At 42.5% G+C, this 19,468-nt stretch overlaps 1 protein-coding gene across 3 annotated transcripts in view; it reads left to right on the top strand.

The window, feature by feature from the left end:
• The window catches only part of arhgap35a (Rho GTPase activating protein 35a), a 63,591-nt gene that overhangs the window by 11,873 nt on the left and 32,250 nt on the right, over positions 1-19,468 (top strand). Inside the window, exon 2 of one of the 3 annotated variants that reach the window (XM_032508423.1) lies at positions 8,833-8,838. The exons of 1 other annotated variant lie outside the window; for it this stretch is intronic. The gene's annotated coding sequence lies outside the window, so the exon portion shown is untranslated. Of the gene's footprint in view, positions 1-8,832; positions 8,839-12,890; positions 12,903-19,468 lie in introns of those variants that run through there. One more of the 3 variants, XM_032508422.1, reaches the window with a different exon arrangement.

Raw genomic sequence — 19,468 nt, 5'->3', positions numbered from 1 at the left:
AAGCAAGGCATGAGGTTTTGTCTTGTAATCTGCCAGCCGATCGCCACTGATGGGCCTCTGTAGAATGGCTTTAGTAAATTACTGTTCCAGGGAAGGGCAAATCCCTTCTATCAGATAGCAGCTCTCTCTTCATTTCTCCCTCCGTTCCAAGTCCCGCACTCTCTTTCTCTTCACCACATCAGTCAGGCTTTGACTTTATCTCTTTATCGCTACCTTGCTCTCCTCTTCTCCTCTCTGTAGCTGTTGGCCTTTACTTCTGTCTCCTTCTCTTTCTTGCGTTATTTTTTTATTTTTTATTATGTAAATACTTCATGTTGTGTACCTATTTCTGTGTCTGCAGCAAATCTGATTTTCTCTGCCCGGGGGCCTTGTATCTGGAGTGATTGAGATGAGTCTGTTTCCGTAAAGGCCCTGACACACCAACCCGATAATCGGCCGTCGGACAGTCTGGCGAGGCCGGTGACTCGTCTGTCTGGTGCGTTCTGTGCCGCCTGACGTGCTCGATCTGACAAATCTTTTAAACTGGCCATTGTTGATCAAAAATTAAGACAGATTCAGCAACTGCACGGCCTATTTCTTGCTTAAAATGTTTTCAGAAAGGTGAACTATTTTAGTAAAACAGGAGATGGTATTCTGAACAAGCCGCCATGATAGTCTGGCTTTTGAATTTCAAGAGAAACCAGACCCACATGACGCGTTCGTCCAATCAGCCGCCGTCACCAGTCGGCATTTCTTCGGTGTGTTCCGAGGCATTTTTTTTGGGCCAACTCGCCAAGGTAATCAGTTCGAATGCCTATTCTGCCAACAGTCAGCCGTCTGGTTAGTGTGTCATGGATTTCGCTCTGCTCGTACGACATCGGCACATTGCAGTCTGTCTATGTGTGAACACTGTCCTCAATCCACCGGTGTGTTTGTAAATCTTAACAAGATAGACCAGTTTTGAGGGTGGCCATCTTGCTTTGCCCAGTCTGAAATCACACAAAAGATAATACCGTACATCCTGCCTCAGTAGTGGATTAGAGAGAATTGTTTTTTTTTTTGTATGTGGGTTTTATTTTTGTGTGACAAAAGATGTCATTTAACCAAGGGGAGGTTTCTGTCTACCTGTAAGCCTGAAGAGGGGAATGTTACCTGGTATGGAAAGCCGATTGGAGCCAAACTTTCAGTGACCTGTGTTTGGTTGCAGCTACCTCCAACTGCTCTGCAGTCCCATTAAACAAGTCACACTGCGATGACATATGGCAGCCAGGCATGTCTGGCTACACACACACTTTTTAATTCAAAGTGTTTTATTGCTGTGATGAGGTGTCTCACCAAACAAGATTTATGGTAACCCAACCCCGCAGATGTATCTGTTTGGAGAAGGTTGTTTCTACCATTTTTACTGTTATTTAGTTTAGTTTGTACTTTTTATTTGTCAAAGTTTTATCACATACATACCAAAGGCATAAATAATAAAACAACCAAGTTGTTTGTAACATCTTTTTGTAATGGCCCTTTTACAAATTCCTAACAGAATTTTAAACGGGTATCGGTCTTCCCTTGACACGTTTCCTTTCATATTACCAAAATACAGCACTGTACATGACACAGTTACATTAAATCGTAATCCAGGATTTTAACAATAACCAAGTGAAAATCCTCCCATAACTGTATAATGACAGGGCAGAGCCAAAAGACATGCGAATGGTTTATATTTACCGCTTCACACTGTCTCCAACAAGGTTGGGGCTCTGACAGAAATTTGCTCTTAATTTGAGGTGTAATGAAAAATCTTAATACATTTTTCCAACAGAATTCCCTCCATATATGTGACAATGTGGTAGATTGCTGTGTATTCCATATATGCAACCGGTCTTCCCCAGAAATATTCATACCTAGCTCTTTTTCCCACTTGACATATGATGTTGTATTTCACTTCCTCTACATCAGTTGATGGTGTAATATTACTCTGTACTTCCTTGAATTGTACATTCCTATAATAGTTCTAATTACACCATTTTTTTCCAAGTTTGCTTTTGGTTTTACTTCCTTCACATAAAAATCCCTTAATTGAAAGTATCTGAAATAATTCTGGAAGTTTTGTTTTATAGCTTGAAAACTCGTGAAACTCCTGTCCTTTGTTACTGTACACAGTGCTGTTATTCCTCTCTGTATCCATTGTTGGAATCTCTGGTCACGAGTATTTTGGGTGGGTATCTGTCATAAGCTATCCATCGAAGTAGTGGAAGATCTGCCTCTAATTTTTAATTTTGTTGTAACTGTTTTCATAAGAAGTATGTTTACATGCACTGCAGTTTTGATTCAGATGCTGGCTTTGATCATGTTCAAGATAAGACGTTCACAAGGAACATGAGCAACCTTGTCATTCATATCTCTTGATCTTGCTTTGATGATATTTCAACATTCTGTCTTTTTTATACCCACTGAGTTAACAAACCCAGTTTAGGATGAACCCACTTTGGTTTCCGGGTGTTGGATATCGCTGCTGCATATAGCGTTCTGCCAGATCACCAGTTAAATGGAAGACCGCAGCGTTTACCTTTCACATTTCAGATGTCTGGGCTCCATTTCAGTGTGTAAATCATCACTGCTTCTGCAACTAACTATTATTCTCATCATCATTTAATCTCCCCATTACATTTTTCCAGAACTAGATTTCTATCAGAGTACTGCAGCTAGCACATCCAGGCTTTTCATGCCAGGATATGCTTTTACATGCGCAATACAGAACCAGAATACTCCCATAACTTGATCAAACCTGGAAAGCTAGCATGCTAATGTTATCCCAGTCAATATTTTGAAATATCATGCCCCCTTTGGCTTATGCAGCTGTTCATCAAATCACCTGGAATTTTTAATTGTTACCTGGACCACACTGGTGTTAACGTTCCTGCCCAGTTGGTGATGTATTGTTACAAACTTTGATAATGAGAAGACTCTGGCTGGTGTATCAGTACTAATTAGAATGACTGGAGCGCTGGTGTTTGGTGAGCCCCTCCCTTCTTTATCAACTCTCTCTCCTCCTGCAGTCTTGAGAGGAAGCATCTGGCTGCACCTGTGCCTCCCCACGGCCCGCCACACATGCTCTCTCCTTCTCTCCACAGCCCACACTGCTATCGCTGCGGCTGCTAGCTATCCAGCTCGCGCCGATGTCAGAGCCTCTAATCTCTCTTGCATAAAGGCCATGCAAAGGGAATTTATGTTAGCCTGCCACGGGAAGAAAAGGAGAAGCGGAGAATCGTTTGAGCAGGTTGACAGATAAGGCTCTTGTGCTTTCTGTGTGGTGCTTTTTAAGCCATGTTAAGCTGCTTAATTAGACATAATCTACAGACCCCAGACTGAGGCGGAACTAATGAACTCAAAAGACTCAAATCCCATCCTACCATCACAGTCTCCTCTACTCCACACCATCACTCGCGCCTCTCGGGCTCATCACTACAGTCCCCTCTCTGCTGCGTACCATCCCGCTCTCTCCTCCTTGGAGCGCACTATGCCCTCTCTTCCTCCTTGTTGTCCCACTCTTTCCTTTTAACTCCATTAATGTCTTGCAACGCACCCAGATGTTCTATCCTGCCTACAGTGCAACCTTTAAACATGTTATGACAATTTTTCAGTATGATTGTTCCTGTAGAGCAGTGAAATGTTCCTGCTTAGCACCAGAACAAGTGAAACTGAATGTTGAACCTCAGAGAGCAACATGTTGTCTGAGCAGAGGAAAGCCTTCAGAAAATCGTTTGCTCAAAATTCTACTTTTTGAGAAAGGTGAGATCTTTTAAATGGCTGATTCCGACATTTTGGGAATTGTGCTTATTTGCCGTCTTGCGAGAGTAAGATTGATAACAGTTATATATCTGGTATTAAACTTCTTGTCTAACTCTCAGGGAAAAAAGGGAATACGCAAAAGGTCAAACTATTCCTTTTAATGCCCGTGCTTTATAGTCAGAACTCTGTTGGCTGGTTTCTCTTCATGTAACAGTTCTCTTTCCATGTAGCTTTGCAGGTCAGGTTCCTCATAGGAAAATTCAAAATGAAAGAAAGGTAGGTTACAGTTTATTAAAACTGCAGTTTGGGAGACTAAAACTCTGAAATATTGTCATTTAGATTAATGGATACATAGATACATAGATACATACATACATACATACATACATACATACATACATACATACATACATACATACATACATACATACATACATACAATAGCAGTGGAAAATATTACATGTTAAAAACATTTTAGGAAAACACCTCCTGCCATATCCATTTGCCTTCTGGATCCAGTGTTAGCTTGACCGAGAAGTTGACCTACGTACACTTCTGTGAAAAAGTGAAAAAACAAATACAGTAATGAGGGCTTTTTCTGAGGTTAGGCACTAATTGCTTCTGTGTTTAGAAATCAAAAGGTTGAAGCCAGACTGAGAACCCGTGGGGGGGGGGGAGAAGAGTGGTGAATGTTACAAGTTACTTGGCAGAGTCTGTTGTCTTTTAGCACATTTCCATCTCTGCAGCAGTTCTGCTTCCACGGTCTTCCCTGTTCTTAAGCCTTTCCTCTTCCTCTTGCAGTAAGAGGATGTGTTTCTCATATCAGTAACACACTTCCCTTCCCTAATCCCACCATGGGACAAATCTGTGCCCTGGCCATGTGTATGAATATATATATATTTTTTTATCTTGTAGGTGGATGAGTGATTCCAACTTTTTTTACCAGCTTACAGTGCACTTTGTTCATACAACAGCCCTTGATGTGGCTCCCCTGTTGTTGCTGTGGCGTGTTTAAATACCTGTCCTATCTCTACATCTTGCAGGACCGGCTTCTTTGTTGTGTATTGAGTTTTCCCAGAAGCTGAACAGCAGTTATTTTCCTTTGCTGAGGAGCTGGCTGGCACGCTAGCTTGTAAACGCTCATCCTCTACACAGGAGGAGATTGCAGCTGACCATTGTTGGGTTTCATCATCGTCATGAATGAGCTGCCTCACTGGGGATGGCCTGTCAGAGAATTTTCTTCTCCCCATTATCCTTCCGCCTCTCCCTCATGCCCTCCTTTAGCCCTCCTTACCAACTCGTCTTTACCTTGGTGGTTACGGCCTTTTGTACTGTCAAACTCATTCTCTTCACTATGAGGCAAATGTAAACACAGACCAAACCTTTGGAATCAAAATTACCTTTAGCGCTCATCAGCTACCAAAACTAGGTAGTATTGTCTTATGCAAATTTATTCTCTGCAACCTTTCTCCAATGAATCCTCCCTAATATGACAGACCTTTCTCTGCCAGTGCTGCCCGGTATCATGCCGGTGTTGAGTGGATGTGAGGGCTGCTGCATTCTGGTCTTGCTTGATTAGCCAGTGTGTGATGCTGCGGGCAGCTTTGTTTTGTTGCTGAATGGGCTGTTCCACTGAGAGCGCAGGAGACAACGAGGAGCAGTCAACGAAGGAGGGGATGGAGTGGGAAAAGGAAAAGCAGGAGGATGCTGGAAAAAGAAAAGATGAAAGCTAAAGGGGAAGGATATAAAAATAGAGGTGGGGAGTAGATAAATGAGACAGGAGAAGGGGGAAACAGAAATGGTAAGAGGACTGTCGTGCAGAGGCAAGAAGAAATGACCTCTCCTCCTGTGGAGAGGGAAGATAACTGAGTGTATAGAAATGCTGAGGTGGACAGAAGCCATATCTTCCACCAACACAGCATCTGCTCGTCAGCCTGCCCCCTCCCATTTATTGACGTGTGTGTGTGTGTGTGTGTGTTTTTTTATTCATACAGTTAGTGTACCATTTGTGTTTCAGTCTACAAGATAGCAGCCTGAGATTTTGTGCCTGAAACATTGAGTTAATGATACTGCAAATCCCTGAATACATGCATTACATTAATGGCTTTTTTTTTATAAAACATGTAAGGATGTCTGTAGAATCTTCTCTGTGTCTGCACATATATACAGTTTCAGAATTACATTTTCCAAATACAGCTTTTCTGTCAACCTCTAGGAGCAAGAGCAAAGTTCTTTTAGAAAATCTTTTAGCCCGATTTTATAAGTATTTCAAACTAATTGCAATTTTTCTGACCGATGCGGTGTGATTTTCGTAGCTGTTTTAACTAGCTATTCGTGTTCCTTAATTGACAACTTATTGACACATTTTTTTTTTATAAGATTTATTATTGAGATTTATTGATGAAAAGTGCATTATGAATAAAATTATTATTATTTTAAGAATGGATAAAATTGATGTGATTTTCCCCCCAAAAAGTTTTATTGTCTGTCATTTATACTTGTCTACTACTACTGCTACTATTACTACTACAACTACAACTACTCAGTAGGTACAATCATGTATATGTAAATGGCCTGTTCTTATATAGCGCTTTTCTAATCTCAACTACTCAAAGCGCTACATCGTACAGGAAACATTCACCATTCACACACATTCATACACTGTGGCCGAGGCTGCCGTACAAGGTGCCACCTGCTCATCAGATACACACTCACACACATCGCAGCATCCGGGCCAACTCGGGGTCCAGTTGCCCAAGTCCCTGGCTCGAAGTCCCACTTCGACGTGGGACTAAGGGCCAGGGATCGAACCACCAACCTTCCGATTGGCAGGCAACCACTACCTCTGATCCACAGCTGCTGTGTTGGCCTTCTGTGTTCTCCTGGGCCAGGAGACTGATATTGTTTAAATGGAACGACCCGTTTTCCACCAACATATAGTCATTGGATCAAGGAAGTCATGTTCTGTCTTAAACTAGCTAAGATGAGATGTACTGACAGAGCGTCTACTTTGAAATCTGGAGTTTATTCGGGCGTAGGTAGATGGAGGATGATGACGAGACGGCCCAGAAAATGTGGGTTATTTTTTCATCTAAGTATGAAAAGATGGATTTTTGTTCTGTCCAAGCCTTTCTTCCAGAGATGTTTTTTTTGTGTGAGAGCGTGTGTAATTCTGTATTCCTGTGCCAGCGTGTGTGTTATGTTTTTTTTAGGAAGCAGATTGTAGATGGAATAAAACCCACTGTGAGTGCTGACAGTATTGGCTTGTTGGCACTGATGGGGTTGATGAATGCTAAGTATTGTGGGCTAGAATGGGAAGGCAAATCTGCCGTGATTTCTTGTACCGGATGTGACTGAATTCTGCAAATCTCTCTTGAGAAATTCAAGGCTGTATACTAAAATGAAAATATGACAACGATAAGCCCCATTGAGCTCCTTCACCATCTCCGAGCCTTACTTACTCTTTCAGTGCCTTTCTCTTCTCATTTTCTCGTATTCTTCTGTCCTATGAGTGATTCCTCTTTTCTGCCTCCTCTATTTTTCCTTGTCCTAGAAACCCTCTTGCTTCTCTTATTGGTATCTTTATAGTTTTCCACTCCTCCCTTTTTAACAAATGGTCAGTTTAAAAGACGATTGGAAGAACACACACATGCACACATTCATTCACACACACGCGAATAACTGAAATAAAGAAGCCCCTTATCTCTCCTACCAGAGACACTTTGTTCATGTGCTCGCATGCAAATGAATAATATATGTGGATACAGGCGCGGACGCACCCTCGCACAGAACACAAGTAACCAACCGATTGGTGATGCTGACATGCGGCGGTGTGTGTGTGTGGTGTGTTGTGTTGGTGTGTGTGTGTGTGGTGTGGTGTGTGGGTGTGTGTGTGTGGTGGGTGTGTGTGTGGGGTGTGGTCGTGGTGTGGTGTGTGTGTGTGTGTGTGTGTGTGTGTGTGTGTGTGTGTGTGTGTGTGTGTGTGTCACTGTGGAGGGATGTAGAGTCTCCATGGGCATGGTGATGAATGGGAGTCTTGTCACCAGTCAGGTCCAGCTGCCTTTGTGCTGTCTTTATGTTGCATGTTCTCCTAATATACCACAAGTCTCTGCATGTGTGGCGTGTCTGAGCGAAGGACATGTGAGTGAAGTGTGTAAGCCATGTATCAAGTTCCTCATCTTTTTCTGAAACATGTCAGGCACCTGTGTGGACGTCACATCCCCTGCATTGGATGAAATGGCTTCATTTGCATGGATAATTATCAGTGTGCGTGTGTGTCTTTGGCTTGCAGTCCGAAAGAGAGGGCGTCTCCTGTGCTAGCGTGTAGATATGTTAGTTTGTGAGCAGTGGGCTCTGAGAAAATGCTGTCAAAGCAGAAGCAGAATAATTTGCCTACGGACACATTCATGATACTGTGAAGTGTGCGCATAAATTTGCCTTCCAGTAGACTTGGCTGTATGGTTTACAGATAGAGTGTAATACCAGAAAACCCATACTGAATGTGGAGGCCTATTTTTCCTTTGGTCTATACATGGATATTTGGTTCCACTGGGATTTCTTTTAGAAGACACGCAGAGTATGCCCACTACACACACCACATTACACACTTGTATGTGAAAAGCTGTAGAGAATTTCTGCCGTCCTCTGTGCTTTATGCAGATGAATCGAGTTGTGATTTGTGTTCAGTGGGTATAGAAGCAGGTCGGTCTGGGGTACAAAAAAAAGAAAAAAAACAAGAATGACGAGCCTTGAGGGAGTATTGTGGCTCTATTTTGACCAAACGCTTAAGTATGGAGACATATGTGACCACTTGATAACTCCCATAGAGCATATACTATACCTAATTTTACACATATTTACTTAAACATTTAACAAAATGTGCTCCAGGAATATATTTTTTTTTTTATCTTTATCTACGCAATATCGAATGTATGAGCTTCCAAGAAACATATCATGTTTTGTTATGGCATTATGGATTCCTGAAACAAAAAATAAATCAAATAACCATTGGACACAATTACCATGGCTAACCAACAAACACTCAGAGGGACACACATGGGATGATAGGCTTTGGTTGTTGGTTGGTTTTGACTGATCCCAAAATCTTTGCTTCATTGGCCACAGTTTGGACAGCCAGATCTGGCGTTACACAATCTTGGCTTATGTTTCCTCTGTCTCAGCAGTAAAGTGATGTGGTCAGAGCTGTTGCATTCTGCTTCTGAGGAAATAAATACAGTTGTCTGTATTATTTTATGGAGTATTACCCATATGTGGACAGCTCCAAAGGAAACTGTGTCCTGGTAATGTGCTCTGGTTTCTAGGAGAGCCAATAGGGATGCATCACCCTGAGTGTCTCAGGGCGATGCTGGGAATGTTTCGAATGATGCTGCGTAGAGTTGAAGTCCAGTTTGTTGAAACTCCTTATTGATGTAGACTCATGCCCTATAGAGGTATTTTTTTTTCAGAGTTTGCCAACCACTTTCTAAGCCTAAGCAGGCCTTTTTTTGTCGAGCAGACCTCGAAAATTTAGTTTTGTTAAACCAAGGATGCAGATCCTCTAATCTGTGGCAGGTTAAGTGCTATGAAGCAGAGTGTTCTTCTCTTTGGTCATGTGGCACATGATGCAGCCTATACAAAGTCACCTGTGCCACAGCCTACATACTAAACTGTCTCTGGAAATCTGGTGGGCCTTAATTGTGTTATCATTATATCATTTTCTTTCACTTTTAGTTTAACCACCACTGTGGCAAATATACTAAAATCCTGTCGGACATGACTAAAGAGGCTCTGCACCACTGCATTCCTACAACACCAAATCCAAAGATGTTGTGTGCTCCCCCTGCTCCGGGTTCTTCAACATCCTGTTAATGTCCTTGCAGGCGGAGGATAGCTTGATTCATAATTTGCATGTCTTACACAATGTAGTTTGAAGCGTGTGTAAATGCTCCATATCTACTGTATATGACACATTATTACAGTACAGGATACCTGTTGTTTTCCTCAATACCTTATTTTAACTGTGATGCTGCGAGATGGAGGTGAGAGAGAAGAGTAACACAACTGATTTAGCAACACAGGTGATTACAAAATTACAGCAAGGCTTTAATATTGTGGGACACACACACACACACACACACACACACACACACACACACACACACACACACACACACACACACACACACACACACACACACACACACACACACACACACACACACACACACACACACACTCACACACTCACACACTCACCTCCCAGTGCTTATTCAGGGATCTAAATGGGAATCTGACTGGAGGTAAACATGTCATTGTGTAGACCAGCCCAGCAAACAGGCAGCCTGACAGGCCAGTTAATGGGGAGATAAAGGGATAGGGTTTAATAGGCAGCGCAGAAAGAATAGTAGATTTATTTAAACAGGGCAATATTTACAAGTCGGGACAATGTCAAATTGGCCTCGCTGTTCCTCGCCGTGTCATTCATCTTTAAATTTTCCTTATTTAAATCTGCTCACTCATTACCATACTCCTCTGATTGTGCCAAGACTTTGATTTAGCTTCTATCATATGTTGTTTCTACTGAGGCAAGAGCCTCACTTGAAAACCTAAACATCAGAGTGGATTGTGGGATGGGAGCCAGGAGCAGTCCGCTGCTACTGCCACTGAAGAATTTTAAAAGTTATTGTATACTATGAGCTGATATTTAAATCAATGTTGTTAGTTTTTTTTTTTAATTTTTTTTTAATTTGTTTTATTGTTCCGAAATTACTAACAGATACAAACAATACACTGAGACATTGGAATGCGTCCCAGAGCCAAGAAAACAGAGGAAAGCTGGGAGGGAGAGAGACAAAACAACACATGCAGAAACAGACACACACATAAACAGACACACGCACACACATAAACAGACACACATACTCACACACACACAGGCAGACACAAGACAAGGGACCAAACACATGCGCAGGTTGAGGTCCGGGCTCTAGCACAAGGCTACAGCCCTGACTTCAAGGAGTCTGCGATGCTGCGCCAAGTGTCCTTTCCTGGCGCTCCATGGATGCGTACTGTTGACAGTTCCATGTACACAACATCCAAAAAGGAAAGGGTCCATGTACGGATAGAAAGGTCAGGAGGTGGTTTCCAACGGGTTGCAATCATTTTCTTCGCAGCTGTAAGTCCAACAAATACAGCAAGTTTTTGAGTTAAATCAATGTTGTTTATAACTAGAAAAGTTGGAGAAATGTTGTCTGGCTGCTGTGTGCACTTTTCTCTGTAATAAAGTTTTGAATAGCTGTAATAGCAGGTTTCAGTGTGTGACTCAGCTTGCCACTTTCCCTTTCTTTCACTTCCAAGGACCTTTTTTTTTATTTTTTAAAGCTTTCTCTTCCTCTCTACCCTTTTTACTGCCATGGCAGCAAGTCTCTAGAGTGCAATAGGAACAAGGCTTTATCTGGCTTAATTCGTTTATTCCTTTCTATCCAGTCTTTCTTTTCCCTCTCCCCTCCTCCCAGTAGATTTTATCACATTAGGATGTTTGGTTGTGCCCCCCTACTATGTAGGTTGGCTTTATGAATGAGCCCATTCGAGGTCATTTGGTCACTGTGCCTGTCGAGGCTTTGCACACGCCACACACACACACACACACACACACACACACACACACACACACACACACACACACACACACACACACACACACACACACACACACACACACACACACACACTTCCTTTTATCTCTTGATATAAAAAAAAAAAAACTTGTCAACTGACTTGCACCCCTTCCCCCTCCTCCACCCCTCTGCTCAAATCCCCATGGAGACAGGAGAGAAAGAATAAGAAGCAAAGTGAGCCGGAGAGATTGTGTGAGAGAGAGATAAAGACAAAAGAAAGAACCGTAAGTCCCCTGATGTGTTTTGAGTGGACGCTGGCGAAATAATCCCTCTTTACCTTCACACGACAATCACAGTAATGACCTTAGCCTGCGCTCATCAACAGACAGACCTGCATCTTCAGGGGGACAAGTGGGGTGTGTAGCACTGTGTGAGTGGCCCCCTCCATTGTCTGAGATCTAGGATTAGAAAGGCTTAAAGATGGTACACCTAGCTGGGTGTGCGCATTTGTGTGTCTTTGTGAGGATCACAATTCAGGATGACGTCAGCACTTAAAGAGACTGGTGTTGCATCTGAAACTCTTAAGTGCAGGGGCTGTAGTAATATTGGCTGTGAATGGGAAGTTTTAGAGACCAAAACGTATTTTTTGCTTTTATTTCTGCAAGTCATGAAAGTCTCCCAGGGTCATAACAGCTCTTTAACCCTCTGAAGTCTGTCTGAATTTTTCCCATATTTGGTCCCCCTGGTCTCCTTGTGTAATAATGCTTAATGTAACCCTAACCCTGTGATGCACAATAGAGTTGATGTGATTGTGCAAGCCAGCTGCCAGTCAAAGTGCTCTTTTCAAAGATGGCAGCCAGCTAACACAAAAACATTGTTTTTTAGTACAAAAAGATGACTAAACAGTAAATAGCCGTTCAATTGTGGATTTATCCTTCTGGCAAAGTCTTGTGTGTGTGTACCTGTTTCTCCTGTTGCAGGCAACTGCGCTGACCTTTAAACAGTTTATTTGTCCATATGTTTTGTCTTAAAAAAAGACCAAATTGGCACCACTTTACTTTAACCCCCATATTTAGCATGTATGAGCAATACATAGATACTTAATAAATAGTTTAGAGCAGACATTATTTGTAGTTGTTCAGCAGATATCACTTCTATTTTCTCCTATGATGCATCTATTTCTTTTGTATGAACAGTAAATGAATGATTCACAGTATAACATAGCTGTCATCATATTTCATGTAAATAATTTCTGTTTATACACCTCATATTTGATATGTTATATTAATGTTACCAGAATTTGTAAATTTACTTTAATGATTGTATCTATGTTTTTAAGAGAAAGGGTAGTGGGCAGGGATTCTTGTTTTGCGTTCCTCTGGCCTCTGATGTCGGAGAGAATTTGGAAACATATCAGTGAATCTGATTGGCCAGTGGGCTCATACGAGAACCCTGGGATATGAGGTAGTGAGGAGCAACAGTGCCAAACAGAATGAAGAGATGGCTGGGGAGAGGAAGGGAGTAGTGGAAAGGAGACTTGGCATCAACGCTTCGTTGAGGGGTGTTTGTGTGTTCTGGTGTGTGTGTTCATGGAGTAGGAAGTAAGGGGGTTAACACCTGGATTAGGGCCAAGAGAACTGCTTTAAAATCCAACCTGGCTCTTTCCGGTTTTCTGCAGTGAGAATTCCCACCCGCTGCCTTTTCCTGAGACATTTACTTTCTCCAGGCCTGCAGAAGGAACAGGGTCCGACTAGGCACGGCATAGAGAAAAAATAATGTAGTACATATGTAACTTTTAGAAAGGAGGAGGAGGTCAACAGAGGTCACGATCGATTTTTCTTTTTCTATATGGCTGCATCTGTGCTTACGGTCTGCCATTACATTGATCATATTTTAACAATTTGTACAGCATTACGGAGTATAGCTTCAGACCTCTGTGGTCTGCAGCCTCTGGTGGCTGGCTGGTGGCCGCCACCTCCCCTCTCTAGCACAGCAAGAAATAACTGTCCACTTAAGGCTGGACTGACCGAACATAAAGCCTTTAACTGTTAAAAGCTAGTTTTATGTTAGGCCTCTATAGAATTACTGTGGCATAACTATATTGTTCAGAATCATTGATATATGTTGCACATATAAGATGTATGCAATATTCGATGAATAGTTTGACTTTTTGGGAAATACCCTTATTTGCTTTCTTGCTGAGACTTGCTGAGATGAAAAGATCGATGTTGTTCTAAAATCGGTGTGACAATTATGTAGATTGAGCCAGGGTGTGATTAGCTGATACAAGTTCCAAAAATGCTTACTGGTGCCTCTAAAGTTAGTGATTAACATTTTGCTTCCTCTTTATTTAATCTGTACCCAAACCGAAATGTAAAAACCACAAGTTGTTTTTTTAGAGTGAGCCAGGCTAGCTGTTTCCCCTATTAAAGTGCAAAACTTAAAAAATAAGTTCTTTATTGTTGTCAATCAATTGTCCTGTCAGTTATATTTCCCAAAATTCCAAAAGTAAAAGCATTATTTTATAATGAGAGAACAAGTGTGTTCACAGTACTCCAGTTACCACAGAATAACCATGCATGTAAAAGAATTAAACAAGACGGAGATAAAACAAAAAGTAGCTTTATGGTTGAACATGCACAAGGACACAGTTACAAAATACCCTTCACCCTGCAAAGTATTTATCTTACTGTGGTGGAAGCTTGACTCTTAGCCTGCAAGGCTGCATTCCTCTGACTGTGATGTACAGTAGATAGGACCAACAGGGCAGTGGACATCACTAAGTGAGCCTCGGCAGGCCGAGCTCGGCCTTGGGCCCTAATACTGCTGCAGCTGCAGGCAGATCAGTACAGAGCAGCAAAGTTTGAGCTGTAATGGTGCTTCAGTGTCTGTCTGGAGACCGATTTAAAATGGATGACCAAGCACAACCCCTGTAACCACTGGACAAGCTGCCCCAGAACCTGTCGGCTTCCTCCACTCAGGCTGCAGAAGGAGCTCAGGTGCACCTCTTTAACAGTGTTAAAGGTGACGTGTTTACATATTCACACTCTGTTAAAACTTACAAGCTGCATCAGACCGTGGGAGATATAGTGTATTTAAGCCTTCTCGCTACTTTTCGATCTCATTTCATTATCGGTGCACCTGAATCCGGTTCATTTCACGCTACAGAAGAGACATACGTAGAAGAGGCTTTTTTACTTGGGGGTTATTAAAGCATGGGAATGGTTTATTTGTTTAGCTTTCTATTGCCCCTGCATGAATTGCACTTTGGTGGAGCTTGAGGGAGGGTGGAAAGAGAGAGTAAAGCTCTTGGAAAAAAAAGTGAAAGCTACATAGGAAGAAGGGGAAGGGAGGGGAGGAAAAAAAAAAGCCTCTGCAGCCATCTGCCTTTGTGCCAACAGTTGGTTACTGTGGCAACCAGTAAAAAGTCATTATCTTTAATTTACACTGTGGCAGGTTCAGGTGTTTTCAATTGTATCATTAGCTTTTTCTCTTTGCAGTGACTCACCCATCTTTGGCAGCGGTCCTCCACTTCATTCTGGGGCTCTTCATTCTTTTTTCCCTGTGTCATCCTTTTCTTTCAGCGTGCTGTGTACCTTTCTTTAAGCTGCCTCACTGGCTAATTTAGTGTGTGTGTGTGTGTGTGTGTGTGTGTGTGTGTGTGTGTGTGTGGGCAATCGTCTCCCTTTGTAAGGTTATCCAGTTCCTACGGCATGCAGTATGATACCACTGTACTTTTTAGATGGCGAGGTGTGATGACGGTTGACACAATGAGCAGAGAATGACATGAGCATAAAAACTGAATGGCATTGGTTTGGGGGAGGTGGTGGGCAAAGAGGTAGAGAAAGTGGTCTTCTCTCCTTAACAACAGCTTATTTCTTTCATGTTGTGGCTTGTCAGGCGGCAGCAGCAAGATTTGCAGATGAGCATCCTTAAAGTAGCCTTGTCTGTGTACCATTAGCAAACCGCAAGTGCTAAGCACTTACCAGAAGCTGCTTGTGTTAATCTCCTCCTCTCCTCCCCCAGACTCTCTCTTTCTCCCCTTCTTACCTTATGAAAACTCTTCTCGTTCTCTCTTAATATGTTTCAGTGCCTCATTTATAATTTCAGACACTGTCTTCGCAATCCACATCTAACAACTTTTTGTTCCTTTGTTTGGCTCATTTCAACTCGCTTTCCTAGCGCCGGGCCACCCGAGTTTTTGAAAGGTTGCATTTACTGATGGAAAATAATCTATTTCTCTTTGCGCCACTCAAAATGAAAAAGACAATTTTGCTCTGGTCAAAAACAAAATTAATACAAGCCTTCAAAAACACTTGTAGTTTCAAATCCATTTTAATATCCCGTGGCTAGCTCAATCGATCAGTTTGTGGGTACAAATTGCATTCAATTTAAAGAAAAAAGAATTACCCAAACAAAGCCAGTATTGAGATTTTCTGTCTCCAGCTATTGTCTGAATCTGTGCCTTTAACTATCAAAGAGCCTGTCAAAAGCAGTTGGCATTGCAGTGTCCAGGCGTATCTTTTTATTACTGCTGGCTGCTTTATTAGTCTTCCACAGGGCAGGGAAGGATTGAGGGGATTGACTGGAGATGCGAGTGGAAGTGGCACCTATTGACTAGATTGTCTTCTTGTGCTACTTGCACGGTGCAATGACGCTAAAAGGATACTCTCGCTCAGGCCGGCCCATTGGCAACTAGGCGCCACACGTAAAAACATGACAAGAACAGACCACAAACTCGCTGTGATTTACCGTAGCGGTTGTAATAAGGCATTTTCACAGCCAACACTGTTTCTGAGCTTACACTCCCCAGCATTCTGTAGAAATTGGTTTGTATTTATCTTCCATTTCCCTCTCGGCCCATCCTTGTCCCCTTCCTTCCTATCATTCTCAGTTTAATTGGTCTCAAGATTCAGCAGCGCCTGAACTTTTTCTTGACTTAGAAGCAAAACAAGTTTACTTAAACTTTAGCTTTTTAAGCAGCAGAGAGCAGGCGAGTTAAAAGGTGTGTGTGTGTGTGTGTGTGTGTGTGTGTGTGTGTGTGTGTGTGTGTGTGTGTGTGTGTGTGTGTGTGTGTGTGTGTGTGTGTGTGTGTGTGTGTGTGTGTGTGTGTGTGTGTGTGTGTGTGTGTGTGTGTGTGTGTGTGTGTGTGTGTGTGTGTGTGTGTGTGTGTGTGTTGAGAACAGGCCCTGTCTACACTGGAGCATATGGTGTAGGTTGGGCCTGGGTGTTTTTGTGTGTGTGTGTGTGTGTGATGAGCATCTGTCACCTAGTAACAGTTTGGGTGATCTCTGGTAGATCTCCCTGTTGGGATCGTAACACCTGATTATTTACAAAGCCTTGGGGTTACAAGCCCAGATGGAAAGACTTAAGCAACATTATCCTTATACCCTTACTGCTGCTCAGAAGGCAAATTGTTGTGTTGCTTTAACTTTCACAGTTATAAATATTCAAATGTAAAAGTATTTCTGAATCCGCTGTATTTATAAATCTCGGCTGAGGAGTTTCAGCAGATGGTGCGGTTTATTAATGGCTCTCTAATTGATTTATAACTATGTGAGCCGAGGTTACAGTTATGGCTAATTGTGCTTGATCATATTTGTATCTATTTTAGGAGTTGTTTGCCGAGCCAAAAGGCCAAATAGAGATTTGTTCTAGCTACTGGGGTACCACCACATTTAAAGTATTGCAAATGAAATATGGTGGTTTATGTTTATGCAACTGGTTTTTGAAGTCAAATCCCAGCAGCAGCCATTTTGCACTAGCCATTCTCCCCTGTCCTTCCACTAGCCGTATACAGTAAAGCAGGATGCAGAAAACACAGGTGAACTCAGCCCATAAGCTACACGATGGAAACTTTCTGTCACAGTAAGACAAAACAGTGGAAGCTGTGGGGCTGCAATCAAGTACTGGTTTCAATCAAGACTGTGCCATGAGCGTAATATGGCCATCCCAATCCTAGCAGCAGTAGCTAAAGTGATAAAACTTAAACTCTGGTGGCAGCAGCATCGCTCTGCGAGCAGGCACAGCTTTCCCGTCTTGGTCACCATCTGGAAAACACACCCAGCCCATCTATTAGACACCGCCTCTAGCTAAGGATGAGCGCTCCACTGAAAATGGGTTAATAATGACAATTAAATTGAAGGTATAATGCCAGCAGTTGATCTGTCGCTTACAAATTAGTGTTTTATGTAGATGGCTTTCTCTGCCTGGGTGTGGAATTGGGGTTTCGCGTGAGTCACTGAATCGAGTTATTGAAAATTTAAGCAATGTGGAACTGCGTTTTATCAAGACGGTCTCTTTCTACATGAAGCCTCTTCACCCAGAGGTCAGAGTGCAGATTCATCTAAGGCAGTCAGTCAGGAAATAAAGATAGGAACGTTTCTGTTTCTGTTTTCAGCCGTACTATCCCTTCAGCAGTATGAAAGTCCAACTCCTTTTTCTGGTTCACAGCCTCTTTTTATAGAGGAAATCTATTATGCACCGATTTATATGTTGACAAAGAGGATGTGCTGGAAGCAATTTTCAGTTTGCACTAACGCACCAAGACATGAACACATTAACACAGATTAAATGTAAAAGTTTTGTTTTGTTTGAAAAACCTGCATACTGTAGGTATAAAAATATTCATCAAATAATAACCAGTCCTCGGTATTGAAAGAGGAAGGGCAACCCCAGTTCTGAAAGGAGACAAATGCACACCTTTGCTGTCAAACCAATTACCCAAGTACTCAGAATTGGAGGCGCTTTCAGGTGGAAGATTAGCAGCTGGGTTTGAAGGCCCTCCGCCAAATCCCCCTCCTCTAAGAAGAGTGTGTGTGTGTGTGTGTGTGTGTGTGTGTGTGTGTGTGTGTGTGTGTGTGTGTGTGTGTGTGTGTGTGTGTGTGTGTGTGTGTGTGTGTGTGTGTGTGTGTGTGTGTGTGTGTGTGTGTGTGTGTGTGTGTGTGTGTGTGTGTGTGTGTGTGTGTGTGTGGTATGCAAGCACCTCCTCAACTGTTGCGTGTACTGGACATATTTGTGTACGTTCTATATCTGTCTGCGTTGGAGCTGTTTGTTTGTGCTGTTGCATCCAGTTTGGCTGGAAGGACAGAGCAGCTGTATTGGATGTCTGAATGTGTTTATACAGTTGTGCTGATGCTGACAAGCCTTCTAGCAGGGGAGCACGGATCAGATGTATGCAAATATTGCCAGCAGACAGTCTGCTCGTCTAGCAGGGGCTGGCCTGCGAGGTTAGGTACCACTGCTGGAGAAGACAGAGCTGAGAGAGAGACGGAGCACAGCAGAGACATGCAAAGATGGAGGAAGTCAGGAAATACAGGGAGAATTAGACAAGGGCCAGGGGGCATTGAAAGAAATGAGGAGGCAGTTCATGCCTGGGAGTGGGAGGGAGAGCGTAGGCCCACAGATGAGCTTTTGTCCCAAAGGAAAACACAGGCTTGTCTGTCTTTCCGACCGTGTATGTTAAGCAACACTTGTTGTTGTTTATGTTGTGTAGCCTGTTGAACAGGGAATTTTTGGAGCAAATGTTTCCATGTCCTAAAGTGCATGCAAGTGAACAACTTTTGGTGTTTGGACCCCCAAATTCCAGCTAGGCTACATTGGTATTGTGGAATTTTTTTGGACTATTATACAAAGTGATTATCAAAAAAGTTGCCCAAGACAACATGATTTAAATTGCTTGTTTGTTTGTTTTCTCCGAAATATAGTTAAAAAAATAATTACATTTACAATATATAGGACAAGCAGGAAGGCCCACATTGGAGAAGCAGAGATGTTCAGCACATTTGCTCACTAAATGAATTAAAAAGCAGACCAGTTAATTTTCTATCGATCAACAAAACATCTAATCGACGTCTATATCATAGAGAAATTCATGATTACCTTATGTGAACTTGAAAAAGATCATTTTAAAGGCCTTTATTTGACAGGACAGCTGAAGACAGGAAAGGGGAGAGGGGGGGAATGACATGCAGCAGAGGACCGCAGGTCGGAGTCGAACCCTGGCCTGCTGCGTCGAGGACTAAAACTCTATATATGAATGCCCGCTCTACCAGCTGAGCTCTGCAGGCACCCAAGATCATTTAAAA

The sequence above is a fragment of the Etheostoma spectabile genome, chromosome 3 (assembly GCF_008692095.1).
Source record: "Etheostoma spectabile isolate EspeVRDwgs_2016 chromosome 3, UIUC_Espe_1.0, whole genome shotgun sequence".
NCBI lineage: Eukaryota > Metazoa > Chordata > Actinopteri > Perciformes > Percidae > Etheostoma > Etheostoma spectabile.
Note: the sequence above shows the minus strand (reverse complement) of the source record. Positions and strands in the feature narration are given on the sequence as shown.